Source organism: Mycteria americana, chromosome 9 (assembly GCF_035582795.1).
Source record: "Mycteria americana isolate JAX WOST 10 ecotype Jacksonville Zoo and Gardens chromosome 9, USCA_MyAme_1.0, whole genome shotgun sequence".
Taxonomy (NCBI): domain Eukaryota; kingdom Metazoa; phylum Chordata; class Aves; order Ciconiiformes; family Ciconiidae; genus Mycteria; species Mycteria americana.
In genome coordinates this window covers 6,527,069-6,548,725 of record NC_134373.1, presented here as the reverse complement: position 1 = coordinate 6,548,725, position 21,657 = coordinate 6,527,069, and the positions used below count along the sequence as shown (strand labels likewise).

Sequence of the window (21,657 nt, the reverse complement as noted above, 5' to 3'; positions counted from 1 at the left end):
GGCTGCAGAAAAATTACATTCATCCGCCACCTCTTGGGCACAAGAGCAGATAAAGGTTCTGTGTGAATAATAGAAGTAGACCAGATTAGAACAACAACAAAAGGGAGATAAAGTATCTTCACACCAAGATATGAAAAGGCTTCGGAGTCCCTATGTCCTCTGGGAATGCCTAGAAGGGCTCAGTTCAAAGACCTCTGAAGATGGCAGAAAAGTTGAAGAGCTCGAAGAAAGTTACATATTCATTGATCGTGCGTGCGAGAACACGGGGGAATTGGCACACTGAGAAAAATACACGCTAAGAGAAAGATCCAGAGGAAGTACAGAAATCTTCATATCAAATAAGCCACCTAGTTTTCTATGCTTTTGAGTTTCGTAATCCATCATGTTGAACTAGGTGGAAGAGCAGAAGGTAAACACACTTTTCAGTCTAGTATCTCAGATCTGTATATAGATATATATATATACAGATATATATATTTTTTCTCTCACTCATCTGGATTTCTCCATGGCGTAATTTCAAGTTGCCGTAGCATTCAGAAAGCTCTGCTTATACTGTGTTTTCTACAGGCCTGTATATCAAATAATGGAATATTCTCTTCTTTCCATTTACGTGAAATCTGTCCTTCGCAGGACGTTTGTTTTGCTCATACAGTTAGCTTTGTTGGTAGTCTTTGAATCAGACCTTATTCTTCATAGCGCTTTTTAATTGCCATTATATAACAATGCCAATTACTATGTTTTATGTCAATGAAATCTACCATATTTTTTACAATTTAGAATAACTTATTTTTATTATCTTTGCTCCAATATGGATGTCAGTGTTCTTTACAGCAAATCTAGTAATGTAATAGCTTCTGTTTTCCACAGCTGAATACATGAAGAGAATGCCTTGTGCTTCAAATACTGTAATGTGTACACAGAGAAAATATAAAAATATAAAATACAAAATCAATGATTTAAAGAGAAAATTTAAGAATTGCAGTAACAGAATGGAAAAATAATACTTCATCAGTTCTAAGCAGAAATAGATCTGAACAAAAGAAAAAATTAAATTTCATCCTACCAAATTTTCAGCATATGGATACCACAGTTTTACATGGATATAGAGAGACTAAACATCTGAATTTTCCTTTACATTCAGATTCAGTATCTACCAAGCATGACGCATTATACCGAGTGAAGACATCACAGTCTCGGAAGAATAACTGAGGTTTGAAATGGTAACTCTTAGAGAAGGAATGTTTAGAGAAACAGCAGCTTTAACAAAGAAAATTTCTCATTATGTTCTGTACAACAAAGACCACTGTAGTTACCTGTGTACCCAAGCTGAGATTTAAATACACTTTTATGTACATAAGCATATATAAAGTATATACAAATATACTTTTCATGAAGTATATACTATTTTAAATATACTTTTCATGACAAAGCAGAGAAGAAAAGCCCGTGACTCACATTTAGGCTGCAGAGCAGGTTTACGTGCAAACCTCTCAAGTCATTCACAGGAGATTTTTATCCGTAGACAGAAAGCAAGCACCTCTCAATACAAATCTCATGTGATTGATATCTTAGTGTCAGAACTCGAGCTCTGAATCTTCAGTAAATTGCTCATCCCACATATAATATGTTACTGTATATATACCTGCCACAAACCCTGTTTAAATCCACTGCTGCTCGGTTTATGTCAGACTGTTTATCACCATACTGGTCCGAAATCACGGGAGCAGTCAAACATCTGCTTCATGCACTCAACTGCCAGGTCTGAACTTTGAGTACTTGAAGAAAACCATTATAAATCTCACACACAGTCATTTGCAGCATTTTATCCCCATCCACTAGTCACCGATCATATTGCAGCAGTCCCCAGTCCTTCAAGCCTTAATCCTTGCGATTTCTACTGGTAGCCCATCAGCAGCCTAACCTGCATCGTCACCCATCTCAGCCATATGTGACGACGTAAGCATTGCTTATGCCCCATCCAAGAAAAGATAAAAAATTAAAGAATCCTACTTTTTCCTTCCTAAAACTATATGGTATCTCGTAACTTTGTTTGTGTTTCCTAGTTCTCTGTAGGTGTATTTTCTGAATCAGATTCCAGTAAAAGCATCAAAGGAAATAGTTCTACCGGCCTCGACAGTATGATTTCTAACCACTTGTTTTGTTTGCTTTGTCATTTTTCACCTTCAATAATGAGAAGCAAAAGGTAGGGAAGGTCACTTTTACTGCCATTTTGGACAACAGTAGCTCAGGGATGGAGATTAAAACTTAGAAGAACAGCCACACTTCCTTGCACACTAATTGCCTGTGCTGAATTCTGATTAGAGAGGAGCGTGCTCTTTTGTATTGGCTTTGTTAGTGCCGAGTTGCTGCCTTCTCTTAGCCAAGCGTAAACCTCGTGCTTTTAACGGTTTTCAGAGAAGTTCATTTTGCCTTTCACCAGAACAAAATCCAAGCCTTCTTTTACCCTCTTGGACCGACACTCATGCAAAAACCCGTGCAAAGACATACGTGTATCCTAACTTGAGCTGAAAATAGATGGCTATGAAGTAGCAAAAGCTTTTTGTGGCACAGGTGTGTTTGGACATTTTCCCTTTGCATCAGTCACGCTTCCTCTGTGCGCTAACCTACCTGTAAGAAGTTGTTTAAGAGTTTCTTCTGTGCTAATGGAAAATTCATACTACATCGGGCTGATGTTTCCCATCTAAGCTGAGCTGAGTCTCGTGCTTATACAGGTAAAAGCATAAAATAGCCAGGAAGTATTTATTTTCTTCTGTGAAATTTTTCTGTGGGTCAAACTTATGAAATGCTCCTGAGAGAATTCAGTGCATCTCCTGAATACATTTTTTCAAATATCTGTTCAAACAGCAAGCCACTGCATATCTATGGGTGTCTACGCTTTCTACATCAAGGACTGTGTTGTATGAACATGAATTGTCTCCTTCTACAAAGCTGAAAGTTGGTAGCGTCAGCATTTTTAATTCTGTTCGTGAAAGGAAAATGATAATGACAAACTCTTTTTATGGAAGTATCTAAAGAACCACTGAAAAGAAAAAAGCTGAAGCTACCTTTCCCTTTTGAAAGTGGCATTTCTAAATGCTATACATCTTTTCAGCAACTGCAAATGTAATGATAGTAGAAAGTTTCCTTTATGAATTACCACAGCGGTTTTTTCTACTGGAGCATCTTTATCAGGTACAGCGGCAGAAATGTTACGACTATACTAGTTCACAGATCTTTACCGTCTTCCCGAAAAAACAACTCTTAGCCCACCCTAATAATTATCTTTGGCCGAACACAGTGAAAGGACGCGTACATGCCAGGAGGACAAAATGATGGCATTTGATGATATTTCAGATATGCTTGCTGTAACAGCCAGCTGGGTGGGGTTTGTTTCTTTAGACGAACTTTCACAAAACATACACTTTCTAATACTGAGTCTGGAGCCTATAAATCTATGAGAGAAATCTCAACTCAAGGCATGTACGCTTTCTTAAAAAAAATAAACTTAAAAAGAATTTTGCGTATTATTGCTACACTCTTTATTGGCAGCTTCTGCTAGCCCAATAGTAATCGTATCGAACCAGAATTGTTCATAAAACCCAGGACAGTCTCACACAGCTAATGAAGCAGCTGGTGCTTATTCTAGTACAGACGGAAGTTTTTACACGGGGCATCGTGAAAAGTTGAACTGAGTTCACTGAGGTTGAAGAGAATAGAAGAGAACGAGAGATAAACATTAAAACTTACATAAATTAGCTCAGGTTTTCTCATGTATCGATGGAGGCAACTTCCTGAGGACTTGCGAACCTGTTTCACGGCATTAGCACTTCATAAATAGGCTTAGAATTCTTTGTTTCCACTTCACTTCAAAATATATCCCTGATGGAGCATCTCCTCAGGTAAACATCATCCTGATTCTATCAGTAAAACGTACCAGCCAAAAAAGCCTTTGAACTATTCTTTTCCGTTGACAGCTGAACAATTTGTTTCATGTTGGAAGGACAAATATTTTACCATGACAGGTATTTTTAAAGCTAAGTCAAGGCCTGACCTCGATATCTGCAAATGTAATATACATTTGCAAACTAAATTATGAAAGCAAAATTCAGTAACTGCATCCCCAAACACCCTATTCATTCTTTGATATTTAGAAACAAACTAAGATTTGTAAAGACAAATGCAAAACTGTGGGCAAAACATTAGCTCACATGAAGAAAGTCATTGTTCTTCTGAATATTTACTCCTTACCTGACTAGTCAGTCCAAGGATTTAATGTCCAAACAACAAGCCATCTCACGTATCATTGCTAACATTAACTCCTGTGGTAATACCAAAGCATGTAATGTTGTGATAGATTTAAGGTATTAATATATTCATCCCTTCTCGTTTAAACAATAGACTGGAGCGTGCAAGGTTCTGACATTTGTTATTCTTGGCAAAACACAAAGGTTTATAAAGGTTTGTTATGTGCACTAGATTAAAATGCAAATCACCTTAATATAATGCTGCCGGCAAGGTGGCGCCGGCGGGGGAAATGCTGTTGGCAAGCAGGGGCCAGCATGGGAAATGCCACCAGCAATCTGGCGACGGCGCGGGAAATGCCGCCAGCAAGCAGGGGCCGGCAGGGGAAATGCCATCATCAATCTGGCAATGGCGTGGGAAATGCCACCGGCAAGAAGGGCTGGCGGGGGAAGTGCTGCCGGCAATCTGGCGACGGAGTGGGAAATGCCACCAGCAAGCAGGGGCCGGCGGGGGAAACGCTGCCGGCAATCTGGCGATGGAGTGGGAAATGCTACTGGCAAGAAGGGCCGGTGGGGGAAATGCCGCCATCAATCTGGCAGCAGAGTGGGAAATGCCGCTGGCAAGCAGGGACACGTATCTCTGTGTGGTAGAAGTTCATATTAACCCATGAATTGAATAGCTTTCTTTTATTCTGCTGAATAAATTGAGTATTTTGTTCCATTCTAAAAACCTTGTTTTAGAACTTCTCGCAGACACGGCAAATTGCTGTGGGATCTTCGTGGCGGCCTGATTAGACCCCTCTTTCCTCACTTGCCGCCTGGTGCATCAGTGCTGTACTTTAGCTCTTGTGCCTGAAGAGTGACAGCTGGGGATGCGAGCTGTATGGGCCAGATGCCTCTTGGCCTTACTCAGCAAAATGACTACCAATTTCAATGAGATTTTTGCTCAGTTAATGAGTCCAAAATGCAACTTTATTTTACTATGGTTTCCGTTAGGGCCCTGAATACACAGGCACTTACACATACACTTATTTTTATGCATATGGACCCTGATTTAGTAAGGTAATTAAGCACACGCTCACCTTAAAAGACATGAGTGTTCTCAGTGAAGTCAACGGAACAATTCGAGTGCGTACAATTAAGTGAATACATGAGCGTTGCCAAGGTTGAAGCTGATTTTCTTTTCGCAGGTAAGTCACAGCAGAGGTTGGCTTTTAGGACCCTTTCTCTGATTGTGCCACTACAACCTATAGACAAAGCAGGAAGGAAATCTGTGACTTGACAGGTAAAGGCTGAAAACAACTCAGCAGCGTTATTTTAAAGTGAATTAAAACTGTCTGAAATATATCCAATCGATCATAGAAATAGTAGAACATACTCCTATAAAGAGAGTTATACTTGCCAGTTCCTAGTCATTGCTCATAAGACAAGCATCAAACTGTTTGACCTTAAAACCATTGGACAGGGACAGGAGAGCGCTATCTGTCCAAAACTCGTATCTTCTACAGTTTTCTTAGTTTGCCACTAGAGATTTCTTGGACTCATTTAGACAACTAGCTTTGAAGGCTCATGGCCAAAATTCTGTCCCTGCGAGCAGTACAGGGTAGAGGGATATTAATGGGAGTGGAGGATACAGCTTCTCCAAGCCATCCTTCTCAAGGCAGGCTTGTTTGAAAGACCAGGAGGAGCAAGCTCAAAACCATTCCTACACAATGAACCAAGAGCCATGAGCACTTCTCGCCACATTCAGTGTCATAAGGAGCGGGTGGCCGTGCCCTTCAACCTGCCAACCCGACTGCTGTCTGCCATCTCACCTGCCCGCATAAGACCTCCAGTCAGGGAGGCATTTGAAACCTCCGGTCATTTTATTGTGCAAGTGCGTGGCAGTTTACAGGCAGAAGTTGCCTCTACTGCAAGTTCATCTAGCCAGAGTAGGGCATGACAGAACCTCGTCCTTTAGATCAAAACTATTTTTGTACTTTTAAAACAATCTTTTTCTCTCTCACAGAATCACAGAATCATATAGGTTGGAAAAGACCTTTAAGATCATCGAGTCCAACCATAAACCTAACTCTGCCAAAACCACCACTACACCACATCTCTAAGCACCTCATCCAAACGTCCTTTAAATACCTCCAGGGATGGCGACTCAACCACTTCCCTGGGCAGCCTGTGCCAATGCTTGATAACCCTCTCGGTGAAGAAAAATTCCCTAATATCCAGTCTAAACCTCCCCTGGCGCAACTTGAGGCCATCTCCTCTCGTCCTATGGCTTGTTACCTGGGAGAAGAGACCGACCCCACCTCTCTACAACCTCCTTTCAGGCAGTTGTAGAGAGCCATAAGGTCTCCCCTCAGCCTCCTTTTCTCCAGGCTGAACAACCCCAGTTCCCTCAGCCGCTCCCCATCAGCCTTGTGCTCCAGACCCTTCCCCAGCTCCGTTGCCCTTCTCTGGACACGCTCCAGCCCCTCAATGCTGAGCCCCTCACCACACAGAGACTGTTAATATAAGGTCCTGCTTTTATTCGGCTGGGCTACAGACATCTTTGTATGAGTCTGTGTGAGCTAGGCAGCTGTGACAGGTACGCTTCACCGTCCCCCCACCCCGATAAAGATGGGGGCTTTTGGCATGGCCATCACCGGCCTCTCATGCTTTTTGTGTCTGCCGTGCCCCAGGCACGTACACGCAGGGGAGCAGGAGAGGGGGGACCCCTTGGTCACCAGACAGTGAGGCGCCTTGGCTCGGAGAAGCTTCTGGATCATGGCCAATTATGACCACAGCTCAGATCCGACCCAGGGTATCAATGGGGCGCTGCCAGAGACCCCCTTGGAGCGTGGTCTTCTCGGAGCAGCTGGCCTGTGGTCGGGACCTCTTCCCTTGGGTTGGGACGTGACCTGAGGAAACTTCCCGGGACTGAGTGCCCTCACCTCCTGTGGTGAGGGATTTCTCCTGGATACATCCTTGAGTGAGCCCTTGCAGTCTAACGGTGTCATCTAACAGGAGCCCTGGAAGGCCAGGGCTTACGTAAAGTCGATAAGGGGGATTCAGCCTGGAGCGCTGAACGCCTCAACAAGAGTTACTGTCCTTGGGAGTAAAGCACATCCTGGAGAAATATGTAAGCTAACTAAGATGTTTCGGGAACCATCTGAAACAACTAGCAGAAGCGTGCTAAGAAGCACCCTCACACGAACTATCCTCATCATAACACTAAAAGTCACACCCCTCGAGCTGGAGACCCCCGCCCAAGCAGAGACCCCTCACCTCAGAGTGTGCGCAGAATATTCAAGTAGCACTGCAGCTTTAAGTTGAAATAAGAGAAACGTAGACCAATAGAAAACTGCTTTGTGTAATGACTTATGCATATGCATAACCAGACTATATAAATACTGTACCTGTACGACCGAACTCTGTGCTAGCTTTGTGGAGCTACCACCTAGCACCCATCTCTGCGCGGACATGAAATAAAATACCTCTGCCCTGTGCGTACATTGGCGTCTCGCACGCCGGGTAAACGACCTCACGCTTGTGGGATAACACCCTCGCGCAGCCCCGGGTGAGCGAGCATACCTGCCGGGCGCCCACGAGACAGCGAGCGTTTCCCCCTTGGTGAGCGAGCGCGCGCGCGCGCTTGGGAGCATCGTTCTCGTGTGGAATTCTTGCCGTGTAGTAGCAATACCCCCACTGACACCTCCAACCTGTTATACGTGAAACGTTAGCGGAGTGTTGGCTGGTTTCGGTTTACCCCTGTTTCTCCTTGGTTTCTGTTGCGTGGTTTTGGCTGTTTTGCGAAATAAAGTTGTTTGAGCTCGTCCCTCGTTTGAGTTAGTTTTAGTGTACCGCCGTGACAGCAACCCCTGAGTTACTCTGGATACCCACTGATAGAAACTGAGTGCAGGCAATTTTGCACAGCTTAGTCCTTGGGCTGCCCCTCGAGGTAACCTTCTACCATTGCTATCCTATTCAATCTTTCATGGATAGGGTATAAATATATCATTACGTTCCTCATCTGAAAAGATTCCAGCTAGAAAATCTTTCAATCAAAGAGACTTATTTCGCCAGCATGATGTCATCTCAGAATCCTTTGTTTTCAAAAAGTTACAGTCCGAGGTTTTAGATATAGGGATTCTGGGACAAATTCTCCCTGAACTGGGATTGCTTTAGGCTTAGAAAAACAACCCTAAAAGATAAATCCATCCATAGAAGGAAGGAGCATAGGAAGATCGTCAGCAACATGCAAGCAGTATATTAACCTTTACCATAGTCATTGCCTCTACGGCTGACATCAGGATGTGGCTGAGACAACATGGACCTCCCTGGGATTTCTGTGAAAGCCTGTTAACCAGACTTTGTCCTCACAGCCCCGTAGGACCCCTGACGTGGACATATGCCGTTCAGAGCAACACTGAAGCTGTTTTAACAGCAGAATCCAAGTGGCACACAGTGACTTCTGGAATTGGAAAAGTATTGTGCAATACAGTAGCATTACGGCAAGAATCTCTGCTCAGCTCCACTTTTGATTTTCCTTTTGTTTCCCTTCTTTTGAAGCTGTATATAAACACTGCTCTGGAAACTGTGTCATTGCTGCCTGGTCATCATCTTACTATGTGAGTCATGGACACCTCCCTCAGCCTGTCTGGAGAAGAGCAAACATTTCTGCTCTTCTTTCCGTTCTCAAGTCTCTGACGCGCTCTTCCAATTAATGCCCGGTTTGTGAGCTGGTACCAAGTAAATCTGGTCAGATGCCATGTGAGCATAGTTTCACAGACTCCAGAAAATTTACTTCTCATTGTCTGGCATGAGAGCACTCTGGTCAATGGAATTACACAGATTTTAAAAAAGAATCAACCTCCAAGTGGACGCAGTTACAGAAAGCCTAGGAGGCATAAAAATGGATAAAAGTAATAGGAGTTAAGTTCAACACGTGTCCCCTTACACGAGTATAATCTGTAATAAGCTACTTTTTAAAAAAAATTGAAGAAGGATGAAAATACAATAAAAAAAGTCAACCTATTCATGCAATTAATCATCAATCTAGAGAGAGCAGCTCTTCCCAGGCAAGGGTGTTGGAGCAAAAACTACTGGAATCATTCAGCAAACAATTAGATGATCCTACGGGGAATGATGCACCACAGAGGTAATGAGCCACCTAGTTCTTACTTTCATAACAAAATTCTCCTGCTGTTTTTACAGAAAGGCTCTGGGGAATGCAATATCCGGCAGGCACACCAAGACTTAAAACACACTCTGCGGAAAGCTGGTTGGCCTTTGGATACCATAGGTCCCTAATGTATGAAACGTACCGTCTGTATTTAGAAACCACACACTCCATTACGGGCATTATTTAAAGTTCTGTTTGACTTATTAGAGACTTAGGTATATGCTATGTGCCTTTCTTCACACTGTGACTCTTCTGAGCTGAAGAAAAGCAGCGACTGTGATTTAAAAAAATGCTTCAGATGACCAAATAGACACAATAGCTCAGCTGACAGCTGCCCGGGAGATGTCCACGTTCCCACCACAAGCATGCTCATCCCCGGCGTCCACCACAGAAGGGGTCTGGGAGAGAGGAAAGCATTAACCTCAAACTCTGGACCCCTTGGTAGGAATCTTACCTGACCTGCCTAACGGTTTTGCTATCCTGAATTTGGGAAGTGCTAGAGCCTGGCGAGGTGAGAGGGAAGAAAGGGGTTCGGTGCCTCAGGGCAATGCTCAAGGAGGGCACAGCCACAGAAGGACAGCTTAGTCTGTTAGTATGGTCGCTTATTGCTGGTTTGCTCGTTTCTTCCTCAGACAATGCAAACAACACCATTTTAAGACACTTTCTGCTAAGTCTGAACATAAATTATTTATCCTACCACTGCATTTGTCTACCTGTGTACAGCAGAAGCAACCTCAGAAGCAACCCCGTATGGCAAGTGATTTGTAATAGATGGGAATTTGAAGAGCATACCTTCAAAACTTGGGTTCTGTTAAAAACAGGCATCCGTACCTAAGGGACAAGCATCATCACAAATGTTAGTAAAGGACATCTATTTTTATGTAGGGCGTAAATCAAACCTGTTGACAAGAAGGAATTTGGATCTGTCTTTGCCTGTGTGGCAACTGGTTAATCACCACTAAAACTTCCATGGCTTCAGGAACTTTCAGGCTGCAGAAAATTATCCTGTGCTTCAGCAAATGCTGTCTGTGCATTCAGTTTCCAACGGTACGGTCCCAGCACACCAGGTATTGGTTTCCAACTTGGAAAACTCTGATTATAACAACCCTAACTGAATTCAAGGTTTGTTACAAGATCCTGTGCCTTGCACTCGTCCCACTCTGATCTCCTGTAACTCGCTAAGATCACCTCATTGGATCTCAGGAACAGGCTTTGTTCTACTGCATGGTAATACCCGATATACTTGCTCTGGATGGAGACTGCAAACTTTTCTCATACCAATAACTAAAATCTAAATAAAGATATCAAATGTTTTCTCCCATTTTCTCATTTGCTTCTTGCTCTTCAAAGGCATTATCTAAATATCCACTAGTTCAGATACTCTAAAACAAGAACATGATTTAAGACAATGAACAAAATTTTAAACAAGTATTTCCTACAATTAGTTGCAGGCAGATTAAGTATATACAATATCACGAGAACTTCAAGTTCTTAAACTTGGAAGTGCCAGTGACTTCCTCCCCCCATTAGTTGCACATGCCAAAGGCCTCATTTGGTTCAACTTCATCTCTGTAATGCATCCGCAACATTAGCTGCCTCAGCTAGACTGATGAACCACTCGGCTTTATTAAGTTTCTTAGCCATTTCCCAAAACTTGCTACTTGGTCTTTTGACAACTGTTCCGATTACTATAAAAATAGGTCACGTAATTTGTCAATACGTAACATTTCCCGCTCATTTTCAAGTCAGTCCTCTTGGGATTCACAGGTGAGGAGCCTGCGTTACAGATCAGGAAGCGTTACCGTGGTGGAACCCTCCATGGGGCATGAGACCATGCATGGAGATCACTGTACAGGGCTCATGAAAATTTCATTAGGCAACACTATAGGAAGTCTAACTGTGGTTCGGAGTAATTTTAACTGCCAGTTAAAGTCTCTTCCCAAGACTACTCAAGATTACCCATCACTACCCAAGACTGCCAAGAGCTTCTGCTTGGCCATCCCCAAAGAAATTACTCTTATGCTTTCTGGACCAGAGCCAAGCATCAAGAATCAAAGTCCCAAATCTTCCTCTTTCTCTACCTTTCCTTACTAATAAAGATGAAAAACAGCAGTCTTGGTTTTACCACTCCAAATTCTTATTTGTTTCAAAATTGTTTGAATGCAGCAGGAGCTTATCATGAGGCAGTAAAATGCTCTTGACCATTGGCTTCCATTTTTCTTCCTACCTTTTGCAGTTCAGATTTGTGTTGAATTTCATAACCCTGACATCAGATACGACGACATTGTTATTGCCAACAATGTTTTATGGGTGAGAGGGAGCTCTCTTAGTCGTTTTTGGCCAATTTCCATCTACCATGGAAAATGGACATAAACGGGAGAATCCTGTATTACCTATCTACACTTGTTAACAGAATGAATCTCTACTTCCTTTTCCTCAAAAACCTCACTGAAAACATCCCTTTTTCATGTCCTTCATATTCTTACCGACTAGACAGAATTTACTGAGATTTTTCTCTTGTAATACCGAACAAGTTTAGGTCCTGAAAAAACTATGCAGAAAATAAAGGGGGGAGAAATCCAAAGAGGACAAAGAGAAACACCATTGGAAATGTTTTCCAGCTCACCAGGTCTCATTTAAATTATTTGCTTTCTCATTGCTTGAGACAACTTTGCCCATTGCATGAAAAGTCTCAGGGCTCACTTTGACTTTAGCCGCAGCTTTCCTAAAGATTTCTTATCGCTGCCGTTATTTTAAATCTTAACAAGCAGCTGAACTCTAATGCGTTTCTCTCCACTAATATAAAACCCACAATTATCTGCCAGTTGGCTTAAGGATTTAAAATTCTTATAAAGGCTTTGCTGTCAACTCTTCACATTACGTTTGGGAATTAAATCCCTCAAAAAAATAAAACATAAATATAGCCTTATCACCTTCTGCAATGAAGTCAAATGATACAAATTATTTTCTTGCCATCCTTTTTGCACAAATAAATAGACCGGAGTCCACAGCTCTGTTTCGAGTTCTCCTGACACAGGCAGTGCCCGAGCCTTACCGGTTGGAAGTCTGCCACAGCTCCGAACTGCTCCTTCTTCTTCTGGCTTGATGAGTCAGCGCTTACTATTAAAGGGAAAGAATTACAGAAGGGGTGGTTTTCTTCAAGGCCTGAAAAGGAGGGGGGGCTCTGGGTTATTGGGTGGGTGGGTTTTCTTTTGTTGTTTGTTTGGGGATTTTTTTTTCCCTTTGGGTTTTTGTTTGTTTTGGTTTGGTGGGTTTTTTTGTGTGTGGGGGGGGTTTTGTGGGGGTTTTTTTGGTTTTTTTTTGGTTGGTTTTTGGTTTTTTGGGGGTTTTTTTTGTGTTTTGTTTTGTTTTTTTTTTTTACGCACAATAAGAAAATGAATATTTATCCCTTCAACTGATGTCTGTGACCTCTCTTGGGGTCCCTGGCCTTTTTGTTTATTTGTCTTTCGATAAAGAGCAGGTGTAACATCAGATAAGAAAGGGGAGAAGGGAACTGACAAAAATTGCAACTTTTCCAAGAAACTCCAATAAACAGGCATTTATAATGCAGACATTTCTGAGCCACCTTGTTGAGCACCATTAAATTCACCTTTATGCTGCAAATCCACCATACCAAAACATCTGAGACATGCCAGCAAACCGAACCACAAAGGAGTTTCTGTCAACATACCCAAGCCTCTGAAAAATAGCCTAGTGACTGCTATTTATATTTTCAGTCTTTGACAGACACAAACCAAACTTATTTGGTGCAATATATGCAAATGTGCTATCAAATACTGGTGCCTTTCAGATTTCAAAGCACATGTTTTTTTTTTTTGTGCTGTTTTCCACATAATCTGGCCTCAAATAAAGGCATCAGTAATTTTGACTTGATTACACTATAATTATTCAAATATCTTTCATTTTATACTCTGGACTAATTTCCATATCCGTTGTTATCATTAAAAGAGATTGTTATAGGTGATCTATCTCATATATTTCCCCTAATTGAAAAATGCAGTTCTCGAACAACAACAACAGCTATGACAACAACGATCCTGTTTAAAGGCTACTTTGGCAATACAGCTGTAATTATCGCAAACAAACTATGGCAAGCCACCGTAATTAACAGCAGAGCAGAAGGACAAGCTGCCAGCAGTTAACTTTGTCCTTTTTGCCGAGTTTGTTTCTTCACCACGATCCAACAGACAACGTTGGAACTTTGCCAGGGAGCTCACACAGTAAGCTGATTACTTCTAACACCCTATAACACCCAGGCTATATCCCAAGTAAATGTAGTGGAGTTGCTTTATACCGCAGACCCTCCAGAAGCAGAACCTCCCCAGCTGGACCTTCCAGCAATCGGTGACACCCAGCGCATCCCTGAGTCACGGTGCAGCACCATCTTCTCCATTAAAAGGCACGCTTTTCCCCAAATAACCTTTCTTGTTGGCGGATTCTTGCTGGATATGGGAAGGGAGGAGGGGGAGAACGATTCACCAGAAAAAGTGCAGCTAGGGCAAAGGAAGACAAGAGTTACTTCTTCCCAGATCTCCCCCAAAACCGGAAAGGAACCAAGAAGGAAAAACGTCAGACAAAAAGAGTGCGTGGTAAAGACGAGAGAAGTGGGAGAAAGGTTAAAAAAAGGAGACGGAGACAATAGAAGAAATAGCAGAAAAGGAGACCAGAAAATAAAAGAAGGGGGAAATTAACTGTGAGAAAAGGAACCACACGCTGAGAAGAGGAAAACCAAAGGACAGTCAGAGACATAAAAGAGTGCAGACGCATGAATTTCATATTTGCCAAATACCAACACAGCTCTGAGGAAGAGGTTCAGGTGCCACGTACTGGAATAAAAGAGAGGATGGAAATACCAAATTAAATGCTGAAAATGAGAAGAAAAACCAGTGTGAATAAAGAGCGGCATTAAGATTAAAAGCTCTTCAGGGGAAAGATTGCCTTTTTATTGTGTGCTTTTGCAGAATTCAGTAGAATAGGATTTTTAGCATAACTCTTTTCTCCGAGTGCTACTTCAGTACAAATAATTAATAACAATAACAGTCAAAATAATTCATAAGACTAATGACTTTACAAATGATTTTGTGCAGTTCTCAAGGCTAAGTGCTCCTTTCCCTCAACTCACTACCCAAAAATCACCAGCAAATCTAGCTGCTTCCCTTGACAGCTCATCTTATCTTTCTCCTTACTTTATTTCAGCTTGAATTATGGGCCAATTAATATACTTTCTACCTTATAAGCAGAGCCAAAGAAATCCCCTACAGTAGCTCTGTACTGAAGCTGACTGCATGTTGTGTTGAATTTGTAATGAACACCCTTCCGCTGGCACCCGGCACCGCTTCTTCAAAGCCAAGTATTTTGGATAGGTAAATAACAAATGCTGGATTTGTCAGATGTCTGGAACATTGGCATTTTACCATGGATATTGCAGCATCTGATTACCACACTACAGTGTTAATATCTCTTTTTAAATGTATGCTCTCAAGAAAACGAGTTTCCCTACAATCACATTTGATCATTAACTTATCCTTACAAAATCTGGACCAGTTCCAGCAGAGCCTACTCACTCTTCCTTCGTACTGATGTTCTTCTCTTCCATTACGTATATTGGGCTGATTTTTTAGCCAGAACAAAACCACAGAGAATGAAAGCCCAGAGAGTATTCCCTGGTCTGGTTGCAGACATGAGCCACGCTCCGAGCTCTCTGGATGCGAATCCACCCCAGCCGAGATGCATGCGTCCATGGCTTTCAGCACACCTTCACCCGATGCACCGGTGTCTGCAGTGTTCTGCCACGGTCCATCCAGTAGCACTGCATTTCTGGCGGGGAGCTGTCAGCTGAACGTGGGAATGATCCTGTACGTCTGCTATCCCCTGCATTTGTCCGTGTTCTAGCTATCCGGCAGCACTGTACGTTGTGAGAAAAGGGAGAACTGGATAACCTTAGTGTTGAAAGCCTTTTGTTATCCTTCTGTGGGCTCCTTCTAGTTTCTTACTATCTTGTTTTCTAAGTGAAAATATTCCTCAGGTGCAGTTTCTCAAAAAAAAACCAACCCCAAAACAAAACAAAACCAAAAACCCAAGCAAACACCAGAACATATTGTCACTTTTTCTTACAGCCCTTTCAAAGTAAAATGGGTGGACTAGCAAGGATTTCTCTTTCTTTACAGTCCTGCCACTATTGTGCACGTGAATGACTATCTTCCCAAATGCCAGTTGTCAGATAGCACTGTTGTATTTGATCAGTGCAATTTTAATTTCTGTAGATGAAATAATTGTAATTGAAATAGAATCAATGCAGATTAAAAGGCAGGGAGGCTGCTAGGCTGATCTTCTCCAGGATCCTTCTCCATAGTTCTCTCCATCCTTCCTCCATTGTTACCCATTGACTAAGAGGTAAGGTTGAAGGGAAAATGGAAGGCAGCGGCGATTTGTATTTACAAGAATAAGTTATTTTGTTTGCCTGTGCATTTTCCAGCATCGTGGACTCTCAATGCTTGAAAAACTGGTGGACGCATTTTAAGAGAACCCAGGAAGAAAAACTAATTCATGTCACCTTTGTACTGGTCTTACTACTATTTTACCTTTCTGCTAACTGTGACCCCAGCACATATATACTGTAGAGCTTTTTTTTTTTTTTCGGCAGAGGTAGAAAGGGATCTGAAGTTTCACCAATTCTGTTTATAAGCAGAAGCCGAAAGAATAGCTGGGCCATCCATCTGTAGAAAAAGAGTTTCCTCAATTCATATAAGTAACTTGAAGAGATTTAGAGGAATGTCACTGTGCTGAAGGTCAGTTGCCACCTCCGCTGTTCTGGGGCCACTGCCACCACAAGAGTTTGTTGAAACGTAAATGCACGCATTTTTAAGTCACAGATTCCTTATTCTAAATAAAACCTCACCACTATCTCTAAAGAACCCATTTTTGTGCTAGCAGCAGCTACGTTGCAATAGTATAAACTTTTACTAGTGCGCATGCTGATCATGTCTCAGCACGTTTGAATGAGCAAGGCTCCCCTGTAATTGCAGTTTTGTTATAAATCCGATAAATAATAATGCAACATGAAATTACATTTGCTCTTCATGCTGTCATATCACATCATATGGAATGATTTGTCTAGTCTCAAACTAAAGGACCCACTCAGCAAGCTGCTCTCCAGTTTTTCCTTCTGTGTCTCTAAATAGTACTCCGTAATACTGTTGGGAGAGCTAAAAATAAGCCGGGAGGGGGGAAAGTGTTTTGCCTAGGAGGCAAAATATCCTCACATGTTCATAAAAATAAGTGAAAACAACAAATCTGCATCAACTTTCCTTAAATAGCAGCAGCCACACAATGGCAGGCAGCGGTACGCACAGAGACAGCTGGTCCTTATTGAAATAAGGAGGGGAAAGATGAGAAAACAGAAATCAGCATCCTTGAGTACTGATATGGTTCATTTTGTAAATTGTAAGTGTCTCTAAATAGCTCCTCCAATGCAGGACACAGTTTTAGACAAACCTATGATAGAAAAACATTTCCAACTTTTCCTGCATCGAGAGAAAATATGATTTGTAGCAGCTTCTGGCAGTAGTACCACAAGCTAGTACCAGTTATAGCCAGCCAGTAACTTACAGCTAAGCCAGACGGACACTTCAAGGAGCACCTTTCAGCAACAGGGAGGGACCGATGAGTTTGAGGAATATTCTTAACGCTGGAGCCGCTTCCTCACTTTCAAAACTACCTTCTGCTGTAGACCTCCAGTGCGTGATTGATCTGACGCTAGGTCCCAACAGTCCTTGACAGCCTCCCGCATCCACTCCAGGCAGTAAGCAGCCTGTTGTCTTCTCTTCAGAGGTTCAGCAATTAACAATTCATTTTATCATGCAATATTAACAGCTGTAATAACAAAGCCAACCTGAGCAGCAGCGACATGAACAACAACAAAGGAAAAAACCAAACCTGCAGCACTCGGAAGAGAACTAAAAGAAAGTGGTTTCTTCAGAAAAGTGGAAGTTCCTTCAGGGATGAAAACAGGGAGAAGGAAGGAGAAGGGCTGGAGCCAGAAGAGCTGCCTCCCCACATCAGTTCTAGGCCGAGAAGACGCAGCTGGTTTGACGACTTTGAAAGCAAACACCAAAATACATTTGCATCCAAGGCAAAACAAGCGCGCATACCAACCCTGCAGCTCCCCATACACGTCACATTTCCCAGCCGTGGTAAGAGGTGCCACATACAGAGACCACCACCTTCACCCAGCCCCTGGGGCCGCCTCACCGGCAGCGAGGTTGCCGAAGGGACCCCTCTTAGGAAAAAAAGAAAGCGGGAATAAAAGAGCTTGGCCTGCTGGCTCACTAAATGAGATCCCTTGACCTAGCAGCAAAAATCACAAGGAGGAAGGGTCTGAACGTGCCACAGAAGGTCGCAAAAGCTTCACTTGTCCCCTGGTTTCTATTGCAACTACGTTAACATTTTTCTTTCCGAGTTTGGCAAAGGTTTTAATAAACTACTGATAGGGCAGGATGGTAGTTATGTCTTCGGGCTGATGCAGCCAGAGGCCTGAACTGGGGAAGAAGTGGCTGACCAAGCGGAGGATCCAATCCAACAAGTGCCAGCAACCGGCGAGATCAACTCCTCAGTGGAACAAAAGACACAAAACCAGGGGGTTAAATTTTACATATAGCTATAAATACAGGATCACACAGCTGCAGGTACAGAACCGCCCTTTATCATAATGCAGCTGTCCGATTTCCTCAGCCCACTGCAGAGCTCTACAGGCGTTCTCGACCTGTTTCGAGTCCTGAGCTCCTACTGGAAATTATTCATGCAGACCAAACGCCAAACTGAATGCAAGTGATCTGCATTGCAGATAAGGGAGCTAAAAGACATGTTTGGGAAGGAAATGTTTAACTGATTGACTAAATTACTTGACTTAAATACTTGTCTCCAAAGATTATATTATTTAATCCTGTTGATATTTGCATGGTGATAGCTGGGGTTTATGCTTTAATCTGTCTGCATTAAAGTGAATAAATTGGATCATAAATATTTAAAAATCAAGCTGGACCTCCTATCTCACCGATTTTATCTTTCCTTTGGGACTCAATGCTATTTTGATTAGATACTTGCCCTTTTCTCTGAATTCCATATTATACCAAATTCATTACAATGATTGCTATAATGTGTGTAGCCCTAACCGTAAGCCTTTTCAATAAATGTCTTCTGCTTTGTTTCCTGTAATGTCATCAGGCCACGTAGGAGAGGACAGTCTCCGGCAAGAGCCAGCCCGTGGGATCGCTTTGCCCGTCCCATCCCTGCTCCGGTTCTGGTGGAGTCGAGGAGCCACATGATCGCTCGTGGCGAAGGCCGTACGAATGATACAAAGGAAAAGCCCTGACCCAAGGGAGCAACAATCATCTTTGTAAAACCTACAGAGATCGTAATAGTAATAACTGACTGCTTTGGGATATGTGGAAAATGCCAGTTTCCTGTTGCCTGGGAAGGAAGAAAAAGGGAGGGGGATTTTGTGACTGCAGTAGACATTTCGGTTAGAAGAAGTCAGCTTTATAAAAACCACAGTTTCAGAAGGGGAAATCAAAATATTTCCCATGAAAAAGTTAGTTAAGATTTATTTAAATAATTACAAGACTAACTCAGTTGCCATCAGAAGAGTTATTTAAAATTAGCATTCTAAATCAAATCCTTAAAGAGAGACAGAAGGGGTCCTAGTCCTGCAGCATCGCTGCTTAGTCAAAGCATTCAGAATTCAAATCAGACTGTTAAATGCAAAAAGATAAAGAATAATGCACAGCGATTACTTTTGTTCACTGCTTCCAGCTTTGCTTTACAGATATAAAATATACTTAAAACGCTGGCACTTTATTATCTCTAAAGTTACTACTCGTTTATAGCGAAATCCTGGATACGCTTTCCTAACCATAACGGAGGTATGGTAGGAAGCGGAGCTTAAGTGACAATGACAGGCTTAAAATTATAAATGTGAGATGCTTTATGTATAAGCAGTGCATACATTTTATCAGGAAATAATGGGCCGTATACACCTCCCTCTCCTTTGCTGGACAGATAGATCAGCACTGCTATTCCTAAACCTCAAAACCAACTAGGTAGATAATCTGTTTAATTTAGTAATTAAGAGTTTGCCTGGGGCATTAATACGTGAGATCAAAAGACTTGATTTCTGAGCATTAGAAGCGTATCTAACGAGTCGCACAACTCTGCAAGCCTCTGCCTCGGTTTTACTTTTCCTGACTAACCTGAATAACCGCTGCAGTCACAGATCCACGCTCATTGCCCGTGTGTAAAACAGCAAGCGCCTTTTGCCTCGCTGCAACGCGCGGGAAGAGGAAAAGAGCCTGCGCGGTAAAGGAGCCCATAAACCTCCAGTGGGCTTACAAGGCAGGAACGCCTGCTGCAGTCATGCTGGACGAGTTGGAAAGCAAGGGGCTGGTAACGGACTGCTCTGTGCCGACTTCCCCAAACACACACCTCGGGCCCAGATTCCCAGGAGGAGAGTAAAACGAAGCAATGCCTCAAATTATCATTCACAAAAGAGAAATCCAGACGGTCTGCAGCAACCTGCATTTCACAGCCACGCGGGCATAACACTGACCCAGGAGAAAAAAAGACAGGGACTGCCAGCCAAGGGGCAAAACGGCGAGGAAAGACAGGACGTGTCCTGAGGAACCACCAAGAAATGAAGGCAGGCTCGTTCACACGCTGGACAGCTCGTTTCGGTACTTTATGTCTACGCTTACTTGTGCCGGCCACTAACAGGACGCTGTTTAAGTGTTGCTAAAGTTAACAGGTGAGTTAAAAGTTAACCTGTTAAAAGTGAGTTAAAAGTTAACCTGTAGTAGACCACTGACAGGACGCTGTTTAAGTGTTGCTAAAGTTAACAGGTGAGTTAAAAGTTAACCTGTTAAAAGTTAACCTGTGGTAGACCACTGACAGGATGCTGTTTAAGTGTTGCTAAAGTTAACAGGTGAGTTAAAAGTTAACCTGTTGCCCAAATTAAGCAGGTGAGTTAACACTCACCTGTTTAAGTGTTGCTAAAGCTCCAGCTATGCTGCGTATCTATTTGCAGATCTTCCAAGGAACAAGAAACCAGATGCCTGGGGGAAGGGAGTACTCCTGTCTGCTCCCGAAGACCACACAGATCAGCCACACGTTACCTTCGACATAAATTCTAGTGTTGCTTCTAGCCTAGAAGACAAAACAGAAGGAAAGACAATGGTGACTTATCGTATCAAAGGAGGACTGACTTAAGAGGTTTATCAGATTTTGGTTACTGGAGCATCAGGTATTTATGCTATCTTTATGCAGACAAGACACAATCAACGGGCTTCAGGATTTGACTCAGTAACAATTACGCGTTGAGAAGTGCGTTGGTTGGGTTTGTAAAGTATTTTCATAGTTTCCATAAGAATTCCAGCATTACGGACTACTGCCTCTTGGCAACAACTGTGGAAGAGCTTATCCTCCGAATCAATCAGACCCTCAACATCTCCAATCAAAAAGTCATTACACTGTATTGCTGTAGCACTCTGCTTCTCACCAAATATTATTAGCTTGGACAAAGCCTTGTGCTAACGCAATTACAGAGTTTCCAGTTTAGACCAGGTCTGCATCTGAGTGGCTTAAAATGCAAGCAGAGCGTAGCTGAAAAAAAGACCACGTAGGTCTTAAAGGTGCTACAAGTGTAAATTAGGTATAAGTACACACAAAAAAAAAATATCTAGGGAAGACTAATTTTTCTTTTGCTTTCATATATTTTATTAATCAGGACCAGTCTAGCAGAGAAGCACTTTCAGAAAGCACATCAGTCAGCAAATCTGACATTGCCTCTCAGTGAAAGACCAGGTTGATGTTACGTTGCAAATTAACCTCCAGTATGGCAAACGAGAAACTCCAACTCAAAACTAGTCACAGAATTAAAGGCTGAAGAATCACTCAAAACTCAGTAACATCACGTATTCTGCAACAGCCCACAAGACGTGACAGATGTACCACTCTGCACCCTCATAATGTCTGTGCCACAGTGAGACTTTCCAGCTAAGACACATCATACTCCGTGACTTGTCACTCATAACCAGAGGAGTTGCATCAGTGCCTGTTAAAGTAAAAGATTTCTACAAAATGACAACAAGAGCTGTATTTCCTCCTACAAGCACTAAGCTCGCTGCTGCTTCTTCCATGCTCCCACCCCACAGCAGCCTAAAAAGTTAGCCTTTGAACTCTGGATGT

General features: G+C 42.5%; 1 long non-coding RNA gene across 1 annotated transcript; it reads right to left on the bottom strand.

Moving 5' to 3' along the window:
• Positions 1–5,292: 5,292 nt before the first annotated feature.
• Positions 5,293–20,554, bottom strand: LOC142414294 (uncharacterized). The gene is made up of 3 exons (XR_012777006.1): positions 20,449–20,554; positions 10,192–10,230; positions 5,293–5,488 (listed from the first exon to the last, which is right to left on the bottom strand). It is a non-coding gene; the product is annotated as an uncharacterized LOC142414294 (long non-coding RNA).
• Positions 20,555–21,657: the final 1,103 nt, after the last annotated feature.